This window comes from Microtus ochrogaster, linkage group LG5 (assembly GCF_000317375.1).
Source record: "Microtus ochrogaster isolate Prairie Vole_2 linkage group LG5, MicOch1.0, whole genome shotgun sequence".
Classification (NCBI taxonomy): Eukaryota; Metazoa; Chordata; class Mammalia; order Rodentia; family Cricetidae; genus Microtus; species Microtus ochrogaster.
Window position 1 is genome coordinate 50941753 of NC_022031.1, and position 5916 is coordinate 50947668.

A 5916-nucleotide genomic window follows, 5' to 3' on the forward strand; every position below is an offset into this window, starting at 1 on the left:
CACACACACACACACACACACACACACACACACACACACACACACACTTTCAGTCTGCACCAAATCACCAAATGATCTCACCTTTGCGCCCTGTTTATGCTGATATTGCAGAATTGTGGAATGAATTTTGTAGGTTTCCCTTGTTTCCCTTATTACACAGACCAGAAGACATTGACTCCCAGAGAGGAGGGACAGCATCAGGCCTGGGGTTCCAAGGCAGCTTGCTGCTGCTGTTGCTCATGCTTTAAAGATGTTCCTCTCGCTTCTTCCTTGGTAGAGCTGCGACTTCCTGCGTCTGCCTTCCTCCCCTACTGTAGCCTGCGGAGGCAGAGCTCTGTCCCATGGGTTGGGTTGTAGACTCTAGCGAAAGCTCTGTTATTGTTATTGCTTTTTGTCTCTGGGGACATAAACCACTCTGGGAAGTGGTAGCCACCACGAGCTGGGGAGTTCCTCTTTTTAGAGGGGTCTAATGATAGACAAGATTGAAGGTGTCTAAGGGAATGTGACACCCACCTGGCACACATTGTTAGGCAAATACATGCTTGCCAGGTAATGAGGATTTAATGGTACCAGCTGTCTTCAAATGTACCTGCTGGGTCTTCAGATTTTGCACTTGGCTTCTCAACTGTAGTGGTTAACACTGGCTGTCACCTTGATCTAGACTCACCTGGGAGCCAAACCTCTCAGGACATCCATGAGGAAGTGTGTAAGATTGGGTTTGAGGTGTGTAAAAACTTACCCTCTGTGTGGATGGCACAATCTTATGGGCTGGGGTCCTAGACGGAATGACAAGGAGAAAGCAGACTGAACACCGCTCTCTGCTTTGGACTGTGGGCACAGCTGCCTTCTGTTCATGCACCCGGACTTTCCCACTGTGAAGGGCTGTCTCCTACAACTGTAGGCAGAGTAAGCACCCCCTTTCCTTTAGCTTGTTTTCAAAGAAAGTAGCAAATACACCAGTCAAACAGGACCAAGACTCAAAATGGCTTCCTTCTTCCCAGTGCAAGTGTCTCCCAAGATTGGGTTTTTAACACTTGAAGAATTAAAGCGGCAGTATACACTTTTTAAACTATAAATTCAGAGTACCCATCCCCAGGCCCGGAGCCTGTGCTGAAGCTGACCCAAGGACAAGCAGCCATGGGTGGGTATCTGCTGGACTTCCGAATATTTCTGTCTGGTGAGTCTACTGTCATCAATGGGTCACCTCAGTTTATACTTCGCAAACCTAAACCCGGCTAGCCCATTTTATGTCTTACTTCACCTCTGAGGATGATCCATGACTTTTCCACCGTTTGTTTTTTTTCTTTTTCTTTTTTTCTCCCTAAGCTCCACGCTTTTTTTTTTAAGCTGGGCAATGTGTGTGCGTGCTGTATGAATAACTGTCCATAAACGTGTGTGTGTGTGTGTGTGTGTGTGTTTGTGAGTGCATGAGCATGTGTATATTCCATTGGTGGAGCTACACTGGCAGGGTACCACCTTCAGTAGCTGAGCAGCAAAAATTTACGCTGTCGTAGTTGTACAGGTCAGAAGTGCAGGCAGGGTGTGGATGTCCTTCCTTTGGGTCATTCTGAGGGTTCAGGAAAGCCTCTTTCAGGCCCATCTTCCTGGCCTATGAATAGTTATTTCTCTGTAGTCTGAATTTCTTCTGGTCTCCCTGGATTGGGCTCCACCCTTATGACCTCACTTGAGCTCGGAAGCCTCCTATTGCTATTGTTATGATTACTATTGTTATTTGTAAAGGCTCAAGTCTTAAGCCAGGCATCTGGGTCTTAGGGCTTGGGCTTTGGATCTGTGGAGGACACGACTCAAACCCTTAGGTGTGCACACTCGTATGCTCACTCATGAGCTCGTGTGCATTTAGTGAGCCACTGTATCGATGGGCTTCACGCCATAAACGTTCCAACTACTCGGGACGTTTTAAAGATAGGACTGTTTTGTATGCACAGAGAAGACTTAAAATCATTTTTCTCACAAATTTCCCACTGGCACAATAGCGTGGGCATGACTATAGAGTCGGTGCCAGATGTCACCCTTGCCTCACAGTGAGCTGAAAGTCCTCCGTTTTCTTTGGGGGGCTTTGCTCTTGCCCAGGCTGCCCCCAGGCTCCAGGGCTCAGGGGATCCTCCTGCTTCAGCCTCCAGAGTATCTGGAACACGGTAACCATTACTGGTCCATCATACCTAAGCCGACCTGTGGTGTTCTCAGTGTGTTTTTCCCACCTCATCTTACGTAAGACTGCTAAGTGGTGTCTCAAAATGCCTTCAGCTACACAGCAGAACATTCCAATTATTCCAAAGGGCCCAAGAGTTCCCCAAGAGCTCTAGTATCACTAGATCAGGTGTTAAGAAATTTGCCAATATAGCCAAATGTTAAGCACATTAAAAAAAAAAACAACTGTCATTTAGACGTTGTAAATATTTGTAAGGAAGATATTAACTTCCCTGTCAGAGGAAGCCTCTCCACATGGCTTTATCCAATCTGGCTCTTCCTTCCTCCCTTGACCTCAGTGCACAGGAGTGTTCCAGGAGGTCTACATTGCTGGCCAACTCACAGGCCACGGGGATCCCTGCTTGCAGTCTGTGGGCTGTTTACTCTGTCATCAGAACACATTGCTCGCAAACTGACCCCAGACCAGCTGGCCTCCCAGGACCGTGGATGACCTTGATGTCCTTTTTCCCATCCAGTTTACTGTAAACCTGGCGTTTGTCTTTCTCATTGAAGAAAATGAGTTCGTCATGGTGCTGAGCTGACCTGGGAGTCTGACTCACTTTCCAAGCAGCCAGAGTCTCAGCTGGGCCCTGAAGTTCCAGGGAGGCAGGCTTTGGAGTCCGTAGGCCTCCTCAGACACTTCTCCAGCATCCATACTGTAGCTGAGGAGTCTGATTCTGGCAGAACAAGCCAGGGAGCCAGCTGCATTGGGGTCAGGCACCTCTACCCAAAGCAAATACTGCTCTTTTCTTGGTCATCTATGGGGTGGGTTGTTAGGCCTCAAACTCGGGGACAAATGGCTGAGGAGCCTATTAACGTATCAAAGCTGACGGTGGCTGCCAGGTTCTTCCAGCATCTCTGAGTCCCTACCTGTTAAGAGAGTCTTCTGGCTGGCATACCCCACCCCCTACCCTGAACTTTCCAGCCCAGGGGCTGGGCTGCCATTCCCCCATCTCCTTTGGCTCAGTCATTTTGGCTCCGCCACTGTCTTGCCTCCTGCCCTCTTGGTCCCTGGTTTCTCTTCTGGCCTTCTCTGTGTTCCTCTCTTTCCTCTCTCATCTCATGGCCTGCTGGCTCAGTCTGCCGACAAGGTCCAGTCTAGACTCTCCCGTTTGTCTCTCTCTCTCTCTCTCTCTCTCTGCCTGCATTCTCCCTCATAACTAATAAAATTTTCAACCCCTTAGCAACGGTCATGTCCTCCTTTCTTTCTTTTCCCACCCAGCATTCTATGAGCTGTCACATAACCATTTAAAATGCATTTTACTCATACCCGCTACTTGGGAGGCGGAGGCAGGAGAATCACAAGTTCAAGGTGTGCTTGGGCTGCAAAGTGAGCTCAGAGTCAGCCTGGGTAACTCGGTGAGGCCGTGTCTCGAATTTAAAAACAACGGCCACAATAATAGAAGGGTTGAGGGTGTAACTCATTGTGCACATGGCCCTGGGTTGTATTCTTAGCACCACGAAGCCAAATGAATTTGTAAGTAATTGAATAGAAGCCATTAAAAACCACAGACTGTGCTTGGGAGATAATGTGGGAAGGGAAGAAGTTGACTGTCGTGTTGTGTGCTGGTTGTTTCTGTCCAACTTGACCGGAACCTCGATGTATCTGCGAAGAGGGAATTTTCCTTAAGAAAAATGTGGTCATTGGCCTGTAGGCAGGCCTATGGAGCCTTTTCTTGTTTAATGGTTGATGTGGGAGGGCCTAGCTCCCTGTGGGCAGCGCCATCCCTAGGCAGGTGGTCCTAGGGTTTGTAAGAAAGCAGACTGAGCAGGCCACAGGGAAGCCAGCCAGGAAGCAGCAGGCAGCCACACTCCTCCTTCCTTTAGTTTCCACCTTGGGGTCCTGTCCTGGCTTTTCTCGGTGATGGAGTAGGACCTGAAGATTTTAAATTGTAATATAAACCTTTGCTTCTCAAGTTGTTTCTGGTCAGGGTGTTTTATCACAGCAATAGAAACCCTAGCCAAGACACACACATATACTGTCTGGTCTCAGTTATATTAAATATGCATATCTGTATATGATTTTTTTTTTGATTGTTGCTATACAAGGAGTTTTGAAGAGTTCGTAGTGTTTGACCTGGTGTGGTGAATAACACAGACCTGTAGTCTCATCTAGGAAGATCTCGAAGAGTAAGGGGTCACCTCTGTCTGCATAAGTTCCAGGCCAGCCAAAATTACACAATGAGATCCTGTGTAAAAGAATTAAAGAGGCTATAGCTTCGTCCAGAATCCTCCAAATTTTTTCACTCAATAACGCTGGCCTATCTCTGAGTTTCAAAGAAGCAGCAATAACAGACAGATCACATCAACACCCCCAGGCTCGGAGCCAGACAGAGGCCACTAGCATTGCTTCTGGATGGAAAGCCACTGCCCTCCCCGCCAGGCTGACTAGGGAGGGGCCAGGCTTCCCTGAAGGGGACTAAAGTTCTTCTTGGTGTGAATGGCCTTTTAGGGAACGGAGGGAGGGCCCGCGGTGACATCACAGTCTCCAGTCGGGAGGCTCTGAAGGAATTTGTCCCGGCTGAGCCAGTGTGAGCGTTGGAATCCGTCTGGAGAAAGAGGCGGTTCTGACTTCGGGCTTGGAGCTCACGCCCTGGGCTTCTTCTCTGGGCAGGGGTAAGGTACATCTGCTTCAGATCTCAGGGTCCTTTGCTTTCTGATCTGAAAGGAGAAAGTTCTCTTGTGGCCAGAGTCTTCTTGGAGGAGGGAGTCAGGGTCTGGATTGTATTGCTGGGCGGTGGAGGCCTCTCCTGCTGCGTGGTGGGCAGCGGAGACTTACTGCGTCTCTTTTTCTCTTCCTGCGAATCTTGTCACGCTCCCGGCCTCGGTGCTAAGAGGCAGGGAAAACTCTGCCGATGCAGACCAAAGCTGCATGTGTGACAGAAAATGCGTTAAAAGACACCGTGTGAGTCTATGAGAATGTGTGTGTTCCTTTCCGCAAGAGAAAGCTGCCTCTGTCTTGGGACCCGGTGAGCCCAAGTAACTGGTAACTAGTTCTCTAGTTGTCTTGTGTCTGTTCAAGGAGCTCAGTGTTGGATTCTACAGCTGGCCTTCTGTTTGGCGTGGGGCTCACCACATTCAATGGGGGCACTTGGGACTTTGTTCCTGGAGGTCCTAAGACACTCCAGGACACCCTCCCCAGGCTAGGTTCCTATGCACAGGTTCATCTCTGTCTGTACAGGCGGCTAGACTTCTCCACTCCTAGCCCACTTTTCTCTGGATTCTGCCTCAGTATAGTGGGTTCTGTTGGGCCCATTGTGACAATCAGCTTTTATTTCTGTCATCCGTGGCCAATTGGCTAAGCAGGAAGCCAAGATTCAGAATCACTTAAAAGCAAGAGAGCACTGGGTGGTGGCACATGCCTTTGATCCCAGCACTTGGGAGGCAGAGGCAGGTGGGTCTCTGTAAATTCAAGGCCAGCCTGGTCTACAGGGTGAGTTCCTGGAGAGCCAAGTTACACAGAAAAACCCTGTCTTGAAAAACCAAAACCTTAAAAAAAACAAACAAACAAACAAAAAAAAAAAAACCAAGAAATCTGCAGCTAGGTTAGAAAGAACTAACTAGGTTTGTTTGTGCCTGCTAAATTTGTCGCTTAAAAAGTTCAGGCTGGCCGGGCGATGGTGGCGCACGCCTTTAATCCCAGCACTCGGGAGGCAGAGGCAGGCGGATCTCTGTGAGTTCGAGACCAGCCTGGTCTACAGAGCTAGT

The 5916-nt window shown here is 48.9% G+C and overlaps 1 protein-coding gene across 5 annotated transcripts in view; it reads left to right on the forward strand.

Annotated features, from left to right (window-relative positions):
- Akap2 (A-kinase anchoring protein 2) overlaps window positions 1-5916 on the forward strand; it is a 240776-nt gene that overhangs the window by 189331 nt on the left and 45529 nt on the right. Inside the window, exon 1 of one of the 5 annotated variants that reach the window (XM_026786659.1) lies at window positions 4804-4824. The exons of the other annotated variants lie outside the window; for them this stretch is intronic. The gene's annotated coding sequence lies outside the window, so the exon portion shown is untranslated. Of the gene's footprint in view, window positions 1-4803; window positions 4825-5916 lie in introns of those variants that run through there. 5 annotated transcript variants of the gene reach the window in all.